Genomic DNA, 19,997 nt, shown 5'->3' with positions numbered 1-19,997 from the left:
ATGAACAGATGGCATGTGACACGTTTTATCAGCTGCTTTCATGTTCATTGAAAGTATTTTAGCAACAGGACTTAAATCAGGTTCTTAAGTCTTCCTGTCTCGTTTCTTGTCTTTGCCTAAGGGAATAACTTTACTGCTGATTAGAGCACTAGATTGTGTCTCTATATGTAGGCATATATGTGTGTATATATATTGATGTGCACATACATAAATATAGATATACACATCTATATACTTCAGTTATGAACCAACTTCCTTTGCAGCCTTTGCTCATGATTTCCATGTCAAAAATCTGCAGTTAATCAGAACACCGAATGAAGTGAGACTCGTGACTTCTCCATCTTAAACCTTGTTTGTCAAAGTTTTCTGATACTTTTGGAACCTCTTAGTAAAAACAGGTTAAACAGCATGTGAAATTGTCCATTTTTGCATCTACCAAATTAGCGATCTTTGCCACAGCATTTAAATGATCATAAAGTTAGGTTTTTGCGTATGTCTGCTGGCAGTATGAGTCATTTAAGAACTAACCTCTAACACTGACACAGCAGGAGCTTCAAAATCAGCTTTTTTTAGGTTATCTGTTAAATAAAATACTTTTATGGGTAGCTTTTGTACTTCTGACATGTATTGTTCAAAAACTTTTACTTTCTTATTCATTCAGGTGAAAAGAACTGAGCAGAGCACCCTCCCCATAAAATGCTCAGAAGCTGTAATTTCCTCCAAGTCCTGTCATACTGGTGAAGAGATTTATGTAACCAGCAGTGATTTATTCAGAAATGTACCTTATCTGCATTCTTATGATTTATGCCACTTTGATGTATTCTTGGAAGAGCAAGGAGGAACATTACATCAGAACAAAGCAGTGTTTGGCATACGATAAATCATGGCTTCTCAAAAGCTAGTCATGCATTTCTCTGTTTACACAGTATTCCTGGAGTGATAGTACAATGGCCCTGTCCATAAGCAGTGTGCCAGTTCACAATGGTCTGAACTCCCAGACCATACATTCCTACTGCCTCTTTTGTGCTGGCATTAGCAGCTGTGTGGCTGTAATGTGAAAATGAAGCTTTTCTCTCTCTTTTTTTTTTTTTTAGATAAATGTTATGCAACATTAGTGAGCATTCCACATTGCCTTGGCTTACACTGATTGTGAAATCCACGACTAGCTGGCATGTGTGGAAAAAAGAAGTGTTTGTCAGTACTGTAAGCCCATATTTACAATCTCTTTCATACTCTGTTCTGCATGGGAAAAGAGGACCAGACAAAAGTAAATTTGTCAGAATTACCTTAGGTTATTAGGGAATGTTGCTCTCTGCCTCTTCTCCATTTCCTACACCTTCTCACTTGATTGAGTTTCCAGTGATATATGTGTTTCCATTTCTTAAGTATCCTTCTTCTCCACGTTCATTCTCTGTAAATCAACTTTTTCTTCTTTTTCTTGATATTGAGCTCCTTGGATCCTACTCTGTCTGTAGCTTCTATTTCTGGCTGATTCTACTGCATAAATCAGCCCTTTGGAGCTGAAGGAACTCCACCAATTGCTTTCATCTTAGCCTTGGTGAAGAGTTTTGGGTACCATATAATACTGGACTTCAAAACCTTTGGCATACTGGGTTTTGCAGATGGCTGACTAGACTGTGTGGTAATACACTTCACTTTAATTAATTGTAACAATAAACTTCAGAGATTCTGGGTACCTTGGTATATTTATTTATGTTGGGATAATTCTACTTTTTTAATTTATTATTTTATATAATAAAATCCTTTCTTTCCTATATGCAAGAGGATTAAGAGCTAGAAAACATGATGTCTTTCAAAATAAGCCTCATTGTTTTTTATATAAGCTCAGGGACATGCCCACTGTACTGTTTTGAATGAATTGTGAAGTGCCCGCACTTTTTTACAGAAAGAACTGAACAGGGCATGCCAAGCAGGCTATGTTCTGGACCAAACGTCCATGAACTGAGATATTAAAGACTCATTATAGACAACTGTTAGAGAATGTAACATATTAGGCTGATTATATATGTGTTCTTCTTGAATGCATTTACCAGAAGTTTCATGTGGAAGATTTCTTGTTCAAAACAAGAGGACACCAGTGAACACACTCTTCATTCATCCATTGCTATGGGTATTCTTTCATGCAATTCCAGATACCTCTGTGTGACAGATTATAAAATTTGTCAAGTGATGGTGAAGTACTTAATAGCCTCTAATGTCTCTATGGGAAGCATAAGCCAAGGTTTAAAACATGTTATTTAACCCATAGTCTCAAGACATTCATAATTACAATAAGCCTTCAGTGTTAGGAGCTAGAAATTATTGACTTCTGGGGAAATTATTTAAAATGTATGGTGGGAAAGGACAATGCCAACACAGAGCTTGAACAGGCCTCTTGCCAAAGGCCTTGAGAAGTGTGCAGAACTTTTTTTTTTAGGTGTTTTTTATCTCACTGTTTATCAAAAAGACTTTCTCAGACCTTACTTCTTTTTCTGTGTGGGTTTTGGTTTTTGGGTTTTTTGGTTTTGGTTTGTTTGGTTTTTTTAACCAGCTATTTTGAAAGAAATAGCATTATCAGTTGAAAAAGAATGGACCTAGATGATAAGAAGCTGGCAGATGATGCCACTAAAAATTAAAAAGCATTAGGACTTCTCTAACCTTTGCTGAGAGCTAAGGATAACTTTACTAGCATGCTGGATGGAGAAGGAGTAAAACACTGTCCTCCTGGGTATGCCAAGGAAACCACATCTGCATCTGGGTGTTTTCTGTTTGACTGTACCAACAGCTGAGCTACAGATTAATAGATTAGTGCACTTGAGAGAAGAATAAGACAGCAATTAAGCTTATTAAAGTACTTTGAAAAGACACCTTGTATCTTCAAGACTTCATCTAGGGCTTTTTTCTGCTGTGATAGAAAATCTGTTTTGTGATGATGAGTCTGTTAAAGCAGTCACAGACAATGATTAGTGCCAGTGTGATCCAAAATGTAGTTACTCAGTTTGTATTTTGAAAGGTTCACATTGCAGAGATAGCTTGTAATGTAATTCTAACTGATAGGAAAAATTAATTTAGTAATTAATTAAGTACCTCTCTGGAACAAGTGGATCTATAGGTATTCCCAAAACATATGGTTCAAATCAGTGCTGATCAAGTCACAGTGTCTGCATTTACCTCATGCACTGGCACTTCTAATCAACCACAGTGTGGCTCAGTGCCTGCTCTGTACAGCTTTTCCTAATAGGCATCTTCAGTGGATACCCAAAAAGCAGCTGAGAGCTGTCAAGAATGACTGATGACTGTTACTGACTTCTTGCATTTTTAGGGACTTTGTGTTCAATTCTCTAACTGCAGACCTTAGGCATTAAAGAAATTTGGAGACAGCATTTTCTCTGGATTTGAGTCAAATAGGCTTCAATGCCCATATTGATAGGAGATTCTACTCAGTGAACTTCGGTCTTTAGATTTAGCTTTCCTTCCTGCAATGCTGCAAAAGCAAGTGATATTTCCAGCACTTTATGCAGCCAAGATTCTCAGTCCACTAGTTTATACTGCTGAGACCTCTCCAGCCACTGAAGACCTTTTCTAGATTTTTAGTAGGGGTGACTGGTGAGGCTTCTTTCCGTAAGAGTCATCATCATGGCTAGGCTTCGTGAACAAAGATTTGAGAAGGGCTCTACCCACGCTTGCTACAAGCACGCTGATGGCTAAAAAGGCCAATGCGAGATAGACAAGTCCGCTTGCAGAAGGTACAGCAGAAAGACTCCCCAGATGATGTAGATGAGACGCGATTCTTTCTGCGTTTCTTTTCTTCTCGACGCGATTCTTTTCTTCTCAAGAGTGATCCTGCGTGTGTTCTCAAAAGCAGCAGCAGCGTTATAGATGGTGTGTCTCCAGGCCTCTCAATTGGAGGCCAGGGTAGACCAATGGTGGTGATCAATATGGCCAAGGCTGAGGGATTGTTTCAGGCAGTCCTTGTATCTCCTCTTTGGGGCTCCTCTCTTGAGGCAGCCAGCAGCAAGTTCCCCATAGAGCACGATCTTAGGGAGGCGGTGGTCCTGCATCCTGGAGACGTGCCCTGCCCAATGCAGCTGTGTTCTCAGCAGCATGGCCTCAATGCTCGTGACTGCTGCCTGTTCAAGGACAGACGTGTTGGACACATAGTCAGTCCAGTGGATGTTCAGGATTGTACGGAGGCAGCACTGATGGAAGTGTTCTAAGAGACACGAGTGGTGGCGGTAAATGACCCATGATTCAGATCCATATAAAAGTGTAGACAGTACAATGGCTCTGTAAACACTGATCTTGGTACTTTTCTTCAGGTGTTTGTTTTGCCACACTCTTTTATGGAGTTTACCAAAAGCACTGTATGCCTTTGCCAACCTGTTGTCTATTTCAGCATCAATCTTACCGTCCGAGGAGATGATGCTTCCCAGGTAATTAAACTGTTGGACTGATTTGAGCTTCGTTTCACCAATGGTGATATGGGGATGATGGGAGACTTCCTGAGGTGCAGGCTGATATAAAACTTCTGTCTTCTTCAAGCTGACTTCCAACCCAAAAAGCTCAGCAGCCTCTGCAAAGCAGGATGTTAAATGCTGCAGAGCTACTTCTGTGAGGGCAACGAGGGCGGTATCATCAGTGTAAAGCAGCTCACGGACAAGATGATTTAAGGTCATAGTGTGGGCCTTCAGGTGCCTTAGGTTGAATAGGCTCCCATCGGTATGATATTGAATGTAGACACCGTTTTCATCATCGAGGTCTGCCGTGGCCCTTTGGAGCATCATGCTGAAGAAGATCATGAATAAAGTTGGAGCGAGAACGCAGCCTTGCTTCACACCATTGGCTATTGGAAACGGCTCAGAAAGTGCATCACCATATCTGACTTGACCGCACTGGTCCTCATGAAGCGAGATGATCATTTTGAGGAACTTGGGAGGACATCCTAAACGTTCCAAAATCTGCCACAGACCTTTTCCGCTCACAGTATCGAAAGCCTTGGTGAGATCAACAAAGGTAACATAGAGTCCTTTGTTCTGTTCCCGACACTTCTCTTGCAGTTGTCTGAGAACAAATAGCATGTCTGTGGTACCTCTGTTGGCTCGGAAACCACACTGGCTTTCAGGTAGAAGATCTTTCTGTTCAAAAGAATTCTTGCAAGGATTTTACCAGCAATGGAGAGCAGAGTAATACCTCAGTAATTTGAGCAGTCCGATTTATCTCCTTTCCTCTTGTACAAGGTGACGATGACAGTGTCACAGAGGTCTGAAGGCAGTTCACCTCATTCCCAGCAGCGCACCACAAATTTATGAAACTCCTTAAGAGTAGTGACAATGGTAGTCACAACTACTTTGTTAAGAAAAATTGTAGCCTGTGTAGAGGGGTTTGGTTCTTCTTAGGGAAGATTCTTTCTGATTTCATAACATGAATGTAGACAGAGAGAGTGTAAAAATAAGCAGAAATCTTCTGCTATATACTTTGCTTTTTACCTCTGGAAATTAAGAGAGGTGGTGCTTACCAGTTAGTTAAGGATATCTCCTCACAGCTGAATGAAGGTGCTGTTACAGTGTTGTGCTGGTTTATCTGTGCCAGATAGTTTAAGACAGCATAAATTAAAAACAAAGCATCGCACACCCGGTGGCACACATTCTCCTGTGTGCCAGCAACTTGAACTTAAGCTGTTCAGGAAACTGGGCTACGCATTCTCTTCAAGCTATAGCCCATTAAGTTGCTTGCTAACTATGTAAGTAATAGCACTAGTTAGCTGCAAATGTTCTTAATTTTCTTTGGGAATGGGATAACAACATATCTGAGATTTGAGTGTCCTTGTGGAGAGACTACAACTCAGCTCCATCTAGCAGGCTCTGCTTTACTTCTTGTTTAGCTAAATTAACTTGTTAGGCAGACAATTTGTCAAAATTAGCTATTGTTTCTTGGTTATTTGTGACTGTACAGGAGGAGATGTACCTGAAAGTACACTTCCTCTGTAATTAAACTGAAGAATTAAAATTATTTATACTCTAATTTATCTTTCTCCCAGATCAGTGTAACTACCACCCTCAAAATCAGAGGGCATCATGTCCCTTACTTCAAGCCCCTTCACTGAAATCCTCCACATGACCAAGCAGAAGTCTGGGTACAGAGAAAAGCTTTGTGGTTGCTTCTGACATGTCATTATGGTGTGGAACAAGTATTGCCATTTAGTAGTATCTGCTTTTGACTTGCTGCAGAGTCTTTATCTTTCTTCAGAAATGTGTGAAGAACATTCACAGGACAGATGTCTAAGACAATTGAAATAGGGAGAGAGAAAGCAGAGGAAAACTGGAAAAGGTTGTAGGTTATTTACATAAATGCAAATTTTAAAGGCAACAGGAGAAAATACTGAGTTAAATTTAAAAAAAAAATAAAATTATGTAAGGTAACATATTTGGGTGGCAAACACTATGCTGTTGGAAGTGTTACCCTAAGTTCTTGCTATATAAGTGATACCTTCTGCAAGAACAAGACTGTAAGAGATGGTTTTGCAACTTCTTAATTTTATGTGAAGCAACAGATGTGCTTTGAGACCAAATTGGCCTTCTGGACTTGGAGAGATACTGGTTATCTGCTTGGAAACCATCTACAACACCTATAAAGATGGTGTTTTCAGCTTATGGTCCCAAATATGGGTTCTTTCACCCGGTGTGTAAGAAGCCAATTCACACACAGAGTTAGGATATTTGTTTATTTCATCTCTGTGCAGAGATGGGTGCTAGGTGATAAATTCACAAAAGTAGCACACCTTCAGTATGACAGGTGCTCATTTCTTATACACTTCTAACAATAAAAAAATTGACATTTCCCATATATGTAACAACCTAAGGCTGTAGTCCTTGGTTTTGCATTCTCTCATCTTGTCTCTGTTTGATACACTTATTTATGGCACATGCTGCACAAGGAAGAGGCTTATGTGAGTAAGGGGTGAGTCTGTGGGTGGTATTTTACTAGGTTAATGACTAACACTAGCACAAAGTTCAATCAAAGATATTCTTTAGTTTTATCAACAGTTTGGTTTTCTCTGAAGTTTGGTTTATAGTATCCTGTTCTTACTTCTTGGATCATGGCTGTGGGTTCTGCAGGTTTGGTTCGTCTCTCTTTTTCCATAAAATGAGGGAATAACCTCTTTTTTTTATCCCATACTATACTTCTATAATTTTTTAACCCTCATGGTACTTAATTTCAACAAGTGTTACTCTGCCTCATGCCCTTATAATGCAGTGTTTCCTCCTTGCATACAAGGACATGTCCTCCAGGCACAATAGCCAAGGAAGATGATTTTTATTTATAAACTTCTGACTCCATTATAAACTGTACAGCTACTAGCGATCCTGGAGTTTTTTTCCAAAGAAACCAGCAAATCTGTTACACAGAGCCTACAGGTGAGGACTAGTCATGGGCAGGTCCTGTCAGATGCTGGGTGCCCTTGCCTTGGAGATCACAGCGCCCATCAACTGACATTGGGTTACGTGGGAGAAGAGCTGTGGCCCCACTTCAGGCTGCTACTTTCCTACCTGTGAAAGTCTCCACTGGAATTCTCTTGTGTCACTAGTGCAAAATAATACCCTTTTCAAGTTCAGAGGTATCTGCCACTGTGTGGGCAAATCCATGCAATCTTTGGAAAAGGCTAAGAAATCTCTGAGTATGAGATGCTGTCTGTTTATGTAAAATATCCCCAGCACCATCAGAGCAGAGAAAGTTTTTTTCTGAATTTCTAAAAATTTCTAAAAAAACTGTGAGACATTGCATTTAACTGCATTTTTTTGCAGTGCCTTGTTCTAGGCCTGGGTCCTCGAGCATCTCTTGATTATGGCTGTCATGTGCCTGCATAGAGCTGCATTGCTCCGGGAAAGTCTCTAGATAAATGGTGGGCTGAAAACTGGCTTCTTAGGCATACTGGCTGTTTACAAATTGTTTAGTCCACATATTAGTTGTGTGGAATACAAGGAGCAAAGCTTTAATCTATCTTCTGAAAATTACTGGGGTTCAGTGGAAGAAACTGAGCAGTGCCTTCACTTACTAGTCACAGCCTGAGAAACAGAAGTTTGGTATAGCCTGGATCCAGCCTTTGATAGAGTAAATTAGAGTAATCCACCTCAAAAGTGATCATGCCCGGGTCATTGTGACCATTGCTTATCTGGGGAGAGGGGGTGACTCCTGCTCAGCTGGAGGTGATAAAAGGCCTTCCTCCAGGCTTACTACAGATATCCTCAGGGCTTAACTTGATGTACTTTGCTAGATGCTGTATGGAGGATAAGGCCAGTTGTTCAGCTAGTTCTTCAAAGGATTTCTACTCCTTAATCAGCACTAACTCAGCCATACTGGCTCCTCTTGAGATCTGCCTTGGAGGCATGCTGATGCCTGGAGAGACATCACTGGTCATGAGCAGAATTTTAGTGTTTGCTGGCAGTAGCCATAGGTCCTGCTGAACTCCATTATTGAAAAGCCTGAAGCAATCCTGGTTTTGCTTCCCCTGGGAACACTCTTTTGATCTTTGTGCACAAGGACAGTATCTGCCTACATGACAGTTACACTGTCAAAATCTGGGTTATGTTCCCAGCCAAGCTGTTGGTCATCTGCAGGAGCTGAGCAGATAGTCACAGCCAGCCACAAATTGGTGTTCCCCCAAGGAAAGGAGGGGAATTAAGGCTATTAAGGCCTGACTCACAGTTGTGGCTCCTCCAGGGGACGAGCATCTCTCTTGCTACCACACAGACTGTGACAAACCTCTAGTAAATCCAGTATTGCAGGCTGTAAGATAAATTTGCATGTTGTCAAGGGTGTGTGGTCTCTCTCACAACTCCTGCAAAGCATTTTCTTCCTTAAGTGCTTGTCACTCACCATTCATCTTTCAGTCCTCTGATAGCTGTTCTCATTGGTCAGCTTGTGGAGAGCCAGAGGGAGTCTCATGTCTATCCAAACCATTGCTGTACTGCTACTGTTGCAATGTGTATTGTGTTCATTGCTATCAGTCTCTACTACAGCATGTTGTTTTTCAGCCTGTATTTACTGTACAGCCATTTCCTGTGCTCAGAGAGAAACCATTTTCTGTCCTTAATCAAAGCCCTAGGAATGGAAACAGCCAGCTCTGACATGTACCGCTTCTCCTTTCCCCATAGAAGGCTTGGGAGTGCAGAGCCAGAGATGGCTTACCTCATTTCCAAGCAGTAACAGCTTTATTAGTCAGCCTTAGCAGTTGGACGAAGAAGAGGGTGTACCCACAGGCTTAATCATAGAAGTTAAGCTATTTCTGTAACAAAATTGGGTTGCTAAAAGTTTAGGCAAAAAAGAATTCGTATCCTCATGCAACAAACCAACATAATAAGGGGATTTTCGATTAAATAAATCAAATATAAATACATTTAACAACCAATCAGTTTATTTTGAGGAAATACTGTCTATTCTTGCTGAGAGCACAGGATTCATTCAACCTCCTCTAGGTGCTAACAATGAACTGAAGATAAGAAACAAATCTGATCATTTTAACACAGTGTATTGATTTGTGCAGTTCCAGTATGCTTGGAAAAGGAGCATTGTTTTATTCTGCACACACAGATGCTTCCTACAGCAGGCAGCAGAAACATCCTAAGTGCGTAGTGTGATTTTCCAACAGGAAAATCTCAGGGGTTCTAAAAACAGGCTTTTGCATTTTGCAGACATGGAAAAAATAAGAAGGGCCAATTTTCACCTTAAAAGTAATGGGAGGAGAAGAGGAGGAAATCAGACAGAATGTTTTCCATTTGATGCTATAGTCAGGTGCAAATATATACTTTTAGTAGTATTTTTCCAGTAAAATTCCACTAAAACTATGTGGAATCTCTCTGTATGGAAGATAGTGCATGCTCTGTAAGAATCATTGTGGAAAACAACTGGAATGACAGATGTGTACATCTGACAAACAAATTGTTATGTTTTTGACATTCTTCCTGTAGTTCCACTTGCTTTATTTTGTGGAGAAGATGAGTTAAACTCTTCATAATAGCTAACACAGCATTGCTCTTCCCAGTCAACGGAAGCTAAAGAATCTGCTGTAAGGATAATAAAGACATAGAAAAGATAATGCAGATACTCTAACATCTGTTAAAAGCATATATTTTAGGCATCTTGAATGGCTCCGAGTGTGTTCAGTAGGACATTGTGTCAACCCACAGCATGGTCTGGCTGGACTCCTGTGGAAATTATTTAAGGCATGGTTTTTTTTTTCCCCCAGCTGATTCCTTTGTAAAATACTCTCTAGTTAGAAATCTTTGATAAATATTAAAGCATAAACCCTAAGTTGCGACAGCCTTTTGTATTTGCTCAATTCTTAAGACAGAGACAGGCATAAATGGGCACTTTCACCATTATAGCTCAAGAGATGGGTTGTCTTTCTCTAGTATGATTGAATGAATGCATCTTTTGCATGTGTTAGTGGATTACACTATCTTAAAAAGAAAGAAGTGTACAAATGTATTGGTTATTTTTATCCCACTCAGAGTTTGATTGCTCCTAATAACACTCAGATTGTAGAGGTTTATGGAGTGATGATCAAAGTGCATTGGCACTGTGGTTGTTTTCTAAACCAGAAAAAGGAAGATGGAAAAAACCCCATGTGGGACTGAGAAAGATTTTGTAAAATGTAGAAGAGGATGACAACTGTTCTTGACAGGGTTGTTCTCGACAAGGTTGTTCTCTGCTCAGAGTTTTTGTGTAAGTGTGCATTTATGCTTGGGCAGGTAGGACATGGCAAACCCACAAAAACCATAGCAAGATTCTTTGGGAGCAAAACCCTTTAAACTTTCGGAAGCTGATGATATTGTACTGAACATCATTTTTTGTCTGAGTAAACTTTCTGCACTGAATAAGAATTTTTTCTTTCTTGACTGACAATATCATTTTGAAGTGGACTCTTCAGTGATTTTTGAAGTACTTCTCAAAAGACTGATAAGGTAGAATAATTAATTAGTCACAGTGGCTCTTGACATTTCAAGATAAGTCTGGCCTGCTTAACAAGGATGACATGATGGAGGGACTATAGACTTGATTAAGGAAAGACTGAGGTCTATCAGGGATGAATAGGTCATTTTGGTTATTATATGAATGTTGCTTTACAGAAGTTCTGTATGAGTAGGATGGTATATCAGAGTAATACATTCTCCCAGAAATCTGGGGTAGGGGAAGTGGGAAAGCAAAGAAAGATGTCAGCTGCATAAAATGAATGACTTGTCTTGAAGAACTGTTGAATGACCAAGTATATTAGCTGAATGATATAAGTTCAATTGCAGCTACTTTAAATGGATGCTCAGTATAAAGCAGACTTCCTTCTGTAAGGGAAAGGAAAATACAGACAAAGCCCTAATTAACTGACCTTTTAGGGTAATTTCCTCCCTCTCTACTTCCCTGTGAAGTCACGGAACTGGTCTTTGAAAAGCACCTGCAAAATGCCATGGTTCTACTCAGGCTTTGCAAATACTCCTGTTGCCCTCATGCAGTTCACCCTGACCTAATGAGCCAAACAGAACCCCCTATCTCTGCACCAGCAGTGCTGCTCCCTCAGCCTGCCCGGGGATGGACAGTGTGCTCTGCCATGAGATAAAAGAGCCTGAAGCATTCATATCTTTTCATGGGGCCTCTCCATGAGGCTGAAGGAAAGCTGTACACCTGCTTCAAGACTCTGTGACCCACTTCTTCTCCTAGCCACCATCTTTCTTCCCTACACAGAGGCAGGCATCGCCTATTTTATCTGGTAAAGCAGACTACTGCATAGACAAATTCCCTCCCTAAAGTAATTTCTTTTCAAGAAAATTAAGGTAAATCAGCAGAGTCTATGTAGAAGTGTTGAATTAAACCGTGTTATACTGCCACGGAAGCTTCCATCCAGGTGGGACATTACTAGATTGCAGCAGCTTTCTCCTACTACATGGAAGGATAATTTACTGTGATTGAAGAACAGTAAGGTGTGAATGAGAGTCCTTATACAGGGTGAAGGGTTAATGAATTTAATTTATACTCTGCATTGATATACTCCTGCAGTCTTGGTGTGGCAAATCCACACTAAATGACACCAGGAAGTCAGGTGGAGTTTTTTGATTATTGGTTTTGGTAGTGAGGCATTTTTAAAAGATAAATAAGAATCCCTGTGTCACCTGCTGAATTTGGGTGCCTTTGTATGGAACCCAAAACTGAGCTGCATCTCAAGTTTTCACCTTTAGTCACTTTTCCCACTTCAAATCATTTGGCAGGAGTCTGGGAGTAAGTCTCTTCTGAGCTGGCACAGAAACTTTTTTGACATGAAAACACACATTTCAAATGCAAGAACTTTTTGTGACCTTCTCATCTGAGTCATTTTACTGTTCTACCCAGCTGCTGTTACCTATCATGTCATAGATTGTCTCTTCAGTTGAGTCCAGTCCCCAGCAGACTAATGGAGTTATGGCAGCATTCAGATCGCTGGCATGAAATTGCACCCTTTTTGCATGAGTAATTATTCTCTATTTTGGTGACTTGAGCCACCAATCCAGAGGTTTCTCATCTTGGTTATTTTTTTACCCTTTTGTTTTGTTTTGTTTTATTTCCTATATCCCAGACCTGTAAGACTAGAAATGAAATCTACATAGTCCACATAAGGTAGCTGAGTAAAGAGCCTGCTGGCAGAGGGATCAGTGTTGCTGCACAAGGTATCCAGCTTTTCTGGGAAGCATTTAGGTATTCACAGATTCAAAATCCCTGAAGAAAACCCAGTGGCACAGTAAGTGTCTCAGGATGCCCTTTAGTGCCTGCTTTATTTGATAAAAGGGTTTTTTTACATGGTTTAATATCTGTAATTAGTCTGCACTGTTGCTTAAGTGCTGCTTTAATTTGCATTACAATTGTTCTTTGAGATTGGTAACTGAATATATTTTCTTCAAGTATTACTACGCTTTATGCTTTATGTCCACATTTCATGGGTCTTGGTGCAGAAATATTTTTTCTTTACTGGGCTCAGCAGGTATTCCTGTGACTAGTCTGACCAGCTATCTTCCTTCTCTTTCTTTTGTGTTCACAGATCAAATTTATCTCACAGAAACAAATGCTGCCAAGTGATTGGTATTAATAATGCATTGAAAGCTGCAGACACATCTGATATTTTCTTCTACTCTTGAGGAAAAGGATTATTGTAAACCTTTGAATGTTCCTTTCGTTCCTCCAGTCAGAGTAATCTTGAGGGCTCTTGAGGTACTCAAGGAAGGTTTACTGGAATGTAAGTGGGCTTTTCTGAAAGAAATAAACATCCTACTTTTTCACTTGGTTCTAAAGGAGTGTTTCCTGCTGTGGAGGAATGAAAGGTCTGGAATTACATGCTACCTAATGAATTAAAACTGGATACCACTTTCAGTTAAATTACACATCATTGTGCAGGATTGTTTCCTCTTTTGTCTTGTATTGTCCTTTTTTCCCTGGCTTATGCTTAAAGGAGTCAAAATATGGAGGTTTTTCATCTCCCCCTCAGAGTATAGGTCAGTGAGGCTCTGAACATACTTGGCTGCTCTCTAAAATTTATTCCCCCTTTGAACACCTCTATCATTGAGGCAACCAAATCTAAGCTCATCTACTGCAGTCCCAGACTCTTCGGCACTGAGGTATTGCTATCTGGGACCGGGAGTGGGGTGTCTGTACTCCCTGTCGCTGCAGGGGGTGTTGGTGAGTAGTGGTGCATGATCAGCTTGGAGCTGCACAAAGACAGCAAGTAGAACATAGCATGCATGGAGATTTGAAATCCTATCCATCTCTGTTGGACCCACCATTACTCGATGGCCTAGCAGCTTTTCAAAGTTGTGTTGGTTTTTTTGTTTGTTTGTTTGGTGTTTGTTTTTGTTTTTGTTTTTGTTTTTTAACACGAGTGGCACAGTTAGTTTCAACAGGAAATGCTCAGGATATCTTCACCCTCACTCATACTAGACCAAACCTGTTGGCGCTCTCTCCTGGCAGCTGGAAGATGTGGCCGTCAACGGGTGTCAAGAAGAATTGTGCTATTTGCCCCGTGGAAATATTGTGGTAAGAGGCAATGCCTCCCCAAATTGCATAATATCTTTTTTCCATTCTGCCTGGCAGCACATCTATTATTAAGCCACCATGGTCACTCTAAAGGAGTCACTCTGAAAGAAACTGAGTTTCAACATGTGTTTCTTAATATGCATTTTTTTCAAACAAGATCTTACTGTGTTTTCTGGTTTAGTTTCTGTCTCTTCTTTAGTAATTTTCTATTCATTCCCTGTCACTGAATTGATTGTTGGGATGAAAAGTAGTATGACAGAATCATGGATTCAACCAAGTTGAAAAAGACCTCTGAGATCTTTGAGTCCAACTTCTGACCTAGCACCAGCTGCACATGTTCCTTGTTCAGCCTATGAGGCCAATGTTAGACCAGGTTCTGGTCTATGAGAACATGAGAACAAATGCACTTACATCCTGGGTTTGCATTTCTTTTTTCTATTTGCAATCCGTTGCACAGTACTCACTTCCAAACCTGTATTTGTGTAGAGCATTTTGTAATTTCTGACACAAGAAGAAAGATGGGTTTTGGCACAAGGGTTTGGTATGTCTTCTGATCTAAGACACCAGGGTAGCCAGGAAGCTGGAGATGCTGGTGAATATTTGTGTGGAGTTTATCCCTTTGACCAGACCTTTGCTTACTTAATGAGATTGTTTCTCTAGCAAGACAAGTCTGCTTCACTTCTCAGGAAACTATTACAACGTCCAAGTTTAGACTGATATGGATTAAGTATCAATCCAATGGATGTCACTTATGCTCCTGTAAATTAATAGAAAGGGTAGGCTTATTAAATCATCTTCAGGAAGGCAAAATAAAATGAAAATGGTCAGTTTCTTTTTTACACTAACAGTGTCAAGAGGATGGATTATACAAATCAGTGCAAAAAACTTGGATAATAAGATGGCATTAGATTTTTCTATCTGATGCCCAATACTATCTCTGCTCAAAGATGCTCTAAGGCATTCTGGAGGAGATTCCCACAAAATCTGGATCTGATAAGCAAGCTCTTGACTATAAAATATATTAGGACTGATTGTTTTTAATAACACTCCTTTAGAAAAATTTGGTAACATCAACAGCAACAAAAGCATTAGCAAGAGAAAAACAGGACCTTGAAAATGGCCCAGGGTGAAAACTTAAGCTAAAGAAGGTACAGTGTGTTGTGCTTACACTGTGTGGTGTTGCTTTTCTCTTTACACCAGAGGCAAGGTGTAAGTACAGTCCCTCATTAAAACAGTGGAACTGTAATATTCAAATGCATAGCTAGGGGAAGCTGAGACAGCCTAGCACTGGACAGCATAGGATGTGATTTTTATAGTTTGAAGCCACTCTGGGAGACATTGTGCTATTAAGGTTATGTTACCTGTGAGCAGCTTGGCAGAGATGATTAACATTGATTCAGCTGCTTATCATTCAATTTCTCTGTGTTCTGAACTGTAAAAGTGGTGTTATAAGAGATAGTTAAATTTCTGACATAATTTAGAAGGTTGAACCAGAGTTAGCAAAAAGCACACTGTACTCCTTGTGGGCATATTTTTCGAGAGAGATCAATTAAGCCAAATAACTCATTGATTCTTGTAAAGAAAAGGTGAGATTAATTCAATCAAATGGAACAAGAACTGAGAAATGCATCACTGGCAACTTCCATTGTGCAAGCACGTTGTCAGATTCAGTGGATGATTGCTACAAAACATGCTGAATCTGGTTCTCTCTGGTAACAGGTATTCAAAAATATTGACAGAGTAGGCAATGATGAAAAATATCACTCAAAACCCAACTTTTTTTTTTTTTGTTCAATTGTGCAGCAAATGCATAGAAGGACCTGCTCTATTTCAGCTACGCTAGTTGATCTCTTCATCACAGAATCCCCCAAGTACACCAAAGTGACAACTTATAATTCTGTATACTGGTATAGCTGGAAAAAATAAGATATCCCTGGACCTAATTCCCACTGTCTTTGCAGGATTCTTGAATATTTCCAAACAGTGTAAGGTCACCTTACTATTCATGAAGAATTAATCCTGGAATACCTGAGAAAACATGAAGTGTTTTCCTTAAAAAAATTGTGTTAAGTATTGTTTCTATACATCTTAAATAAACTGAGCAATAGCTCTATACAACAGGCTGATAAAATAAATAGTTCTTGCAAGTTAAAAAGAGAAAATCTGAGTTGGACTAGAGGAATTTTCTGTAAGATAATGTGGATTATTTAATGTAATATAGACAAAATGAAACAAATTTCTATCTATCTCAAAGCTGTATAGCAAACTGCTCATAATATAGGATGCCATGACTGAGTTTTCTGCCTGTATTGTTATTTTGCACATTCTTACATGCAAATACTGTCAACACATCAACATTATGATTACAATTACATAAACAGAGAGGATTTTGGATATCTCCGTACATGAGGTTATATGCAAAGTCATATGAAAATGCTTTTTGACAACTTTGCAAACAAATTTAATGCTCACGTTAAGAAGAATGCATGCACCTTTGCAAGTCTGTAAACAAAATTCTACGATTTAGAATAACTATAAATAAGCTACAGAACCTCCATACCTTATACTGACATTCTGAATATGCTATGTGTGCATAAGAGCACTCTGATAACTTTCCTTCAAATCTTCCAATAGTTATTTGTCGCAGCCTCAAGTTTGATATGCTCCCAGATATTGAAAAGAGGATGAGCAACCCATGTAAATGCTTTTGTGTTTCTTCACATTTGTTTTTTTGTACCTACTTGCTCATGCAGATACAAGCTGGACTTCCTTCTCAGAAGGTTTAATAAGTGCATGCCAAGCTGTGGAACTTCAACAGAGTTACATAGAGTCTCCTACATGCACATGGTAATAGAAGTCTGAACTTTTGTGAGCAGTTCTAAGTAGAACAACACAATAGAGAGATTCTCAGCATTTACTTCTGGCTACCTAAAAGCGTTGCTCTTGTGTTGTGCATTATAGTAAATATCTAATACAGAGCTATAAATATAATTCTAATTAAGGTAAAGACATTCAGCAGTATGATGTGCTAGATAAGGCCACACAAAAGGAAACAAAAGGATCCTGATGATTTTCTGGAAAAAACCAGCATCTGGGGAGACATTCCTAGAAACTGATAACAGCATTAAAGGAAGAAAGGAGTGATATGGAGATAACACGACCTTTTCCCACCCCTACTCTCCCCCAACATCCTGGCAACTTGGGAAGTGGATCCTTGGGTCAATGACATCCATCTCTCATCCCCAAAATTAGTTTCTTGGCTATAGCCACTCAATTGCCTAAAGAAAAAGGTATAAAAAGAGATTGGACATAAGCAAAAATCGGGGAGAAGTTCCATCAACACTGCAGAGGTAACCAATGGGCTAGGGCTGCCTTTTCTCCCTCCAGCTTCTTGGGATGCTTTGGGGTGAGCAATTGCTTTATACACGTACACTAATTTTACTCTTGCTCCATAGTACTTTAAAATTTTTACTAATTCTTTGTTAGTTCTTTTGCTTTAGGGTGGGTGCTCAAGTTCTTGCTTTACCTATTTGTTGTAAGTTGTTTTGCTTATTTGTAAGTTGCCTTGGGGCAGGTGCTCAAGTTTTTGCTTTATTTATTCTTTGTTAGTTCTTTTGCTTTAGAGTTTTTGCTTAGGTTTTGTAGTATTAATATTCTTTGTAAGCTGATTTTCTTTAGCATGTTTGCCTATGCTTTGTATTATCATTATTATTACTACATGGTTTGAGTGCTTTTTTTGCAGTTAGGCCCTATTCCAGACACAGTGAACCCCGTAAATTGTCACAAATTTGCATTAATAAACATGTTATTTCATGAACTGTTAGGGTGAGTCTGTTTTTAGGTGCTGACAGTTTCAATGATGGTGAAATAACTCCTAGGAAAAACCTGCTGAGGGTTTTTTCTACAGCTATTCGGTGTAGTCCTTATATAAAAGTGTATTAGGTGTCCTATCTGTCTTGGTGAATCTGTTAAGCGAAGACGCTAACAGATTGAGTTAGACATTAAAAGGCTTTGGTCTCCGATAGCCTCTCTGATAGCCAAAAAAAAAAAAAAAATTAATACAGATTGGACAGAAAATTCATCTTTTCTGCCCCTTTTCAGTTGACAGTTGGTCAGCAAATACTCAGTTCCCCATTCAAGTTCCCAGTTATTCTCTGCACCTTAAGCACTGTATTTCTGACACTTTTTAATTTTCCTATGTTGATATTTTGACAGCATAACCCAGATAAGTTTATGATATTGAGTATGTCTATTGAGAACTTCTCTGGGATACTTATCCTGAAATAACCACCTGAGTCAATGTTACAAGTCAGGTGCCCAGAATGACTTTTGCAGCTCCTTACACTAATGTATTGGAGTGGTTCACATCTACTGTATCCACGTGCATCTTATCCATAAAACATAGTTAAAATGATGTCACTTCATTTATCTAAACTTTAAATTAGAGTTGAACATTGCAGAGGGAGCGGGCACCAACTATGAAATAGCTCATAGTGGAGAAAAATGCTCTAATGCAGTAAAAACTGACAAATACAGAGAAGATTTGGAAATTTTAATATATTAGGCACCCTACAAAAAGCCCCAGCTTTTTAATATTTTGCTGTGTTGTTTTCCTGCTCCTCACTCTGCTTCCTCTGTCCCCTTTGACTTCAACTTTAGGTGAAGGCTAGTGAGGTGCGTCATCCACCTCTGGTGAGCTCTAACTTGTCTTTAATGGGAGCTAGTGACTAACAGGATTAAACTTGACATAACCCCAGCATCCTCTAATGACAGTGGTAGAATGTCATTCCTGATGATGGCTCTTCAGTAGCCAGAGAGAAATGATCGAGTACTGTTAGCCTATTCCTTGTGACTAAATGGCTTGTAAGTGTAACGACCACCACTGAAATTAACCCACAGGCAGAATTCAAGGCTTGAGAGTAGAGAACACAAATGCTGCTTTGATAGCTGCTCATTTAGGTTAAAAGAATGAAATGTGCAGTGAGGAGAATATAGAAGATCTCTCCCTTTGCTTGTTTCAAACACTCCTTTCAGACCCTATATTCAGTTAAAAGGGGAGGGTAAAAGACCCTCATCGTGTTTCAAATATCCTAGCTTGCACGTACACCATAAGAAATGGCACAAGCCAGCAAGGAACTGCATAAACTGACAATTTCTGTTTCTGTGCTTAAGAAAAAATACTAGGACAGCAAGCTGTGTTTGCACAGGAACTGTAAATATGGTTTGCTGATGTTAACATACAAAAACATTTATGGTAGAAATAGTTCCTTGCAACAGAATTGCTGGATCTCTCTGGTTTGGGCATCTCCACACCAAAGGTGTCCCTGCCTCCCCACAAGAGCTCATTATGTCTATAACACTGAGACATACCTGCTAAAATTGGTTCCACCTCGAGCTCAGCACCCTATCACAGACAACCAAAACAATCTGTGTTCCCAAGCACTTACAGTGAGTAGAGATAGATGATAAACTGGTCATCATCATTATTTACACAGCAGGGAATCAAGGCACAGGTTTCAGTCAAGCTTAAAACTTTGGGAGAGTGGCAAAACCAGGCTCTCAAAATCCTTAAGCAAGTAAAAAGTCTTTTTCTTCCCTCCTAGGCACTTTAAAGTTGGTAGCACTACTGAGACAAATCTGTGTGAGTATTATGACAGAAAAGATAAGATGTGAATGGGCATGTGTGGTTTGAGTATTATGATAGAAATTGTAAGACTGATGTGAATGGGCATGTGTGGTTCTGGGAGCAGCAGAAGGGGGGAACAGTTGGAGAAAGGCTATGCTAATGCCCTATGTTGTACCATGGCACCTATATTAGCATGTCACTGAAACCCCAGCTCCAGTATGCATAGCTTCTTAGGGAAGACAGCATGGAAAGGGCAGCCTAAAAGAAGGAAGCTATGTTCTAAGCTATAAGAGAGACCCAAGCTATGTAAAGATCATGACAAATG

At 39.6% G+C, this 19,997-nt stretch overlaps 1 long non-coding RNA gene across 1 annotated transcript in view; it reads left to right on the top strand.

Annotated features, from left to right (window-relative positions):
- Nucleotides 1–14,048, top strand: part of LOC114057350 — a 37,568-nt gene extending 23,520 nt beyond the window's left edge. Inside the window, exons 2-3 of the long non-coding RNA XR_003571194.1 lie at nucleotides 13,058–13,252; nucleotides 13,981–14,048. This is a non-coding gene — a long non-coding RNA (uncharacterized LOC114057350). The remainder of the gene's footprint in view (nucleotides 1–13,057; nucleotides 13,253–13,980) is intronic.
- Nucleotides 14,049–19,997: the final 5,949 nt, after the last annotated feature.

Source organism: Empidonax traillii, unplaced genomic scaffold, assembly GCF_003031625.1.
Source record: "Empidonax traillii isolate 1590-97213 ecotype Southwest subspecies unplaced genomic scaffold, ASM303162v1 scaffold127:size982661, whole genome shotgun sequence".
Taxonomy (NCBI): domain Eukaryota; kingdom Metazoa; phylum Chordata; class Aves; order Passeriformes; family Tyrannidae; genus Empidonax; species Empidonax traillii.
Note: the sequence above shows the minus strand (reverse complement) of the source record. Positions and strands in the feature narration are given on the sequence as shown.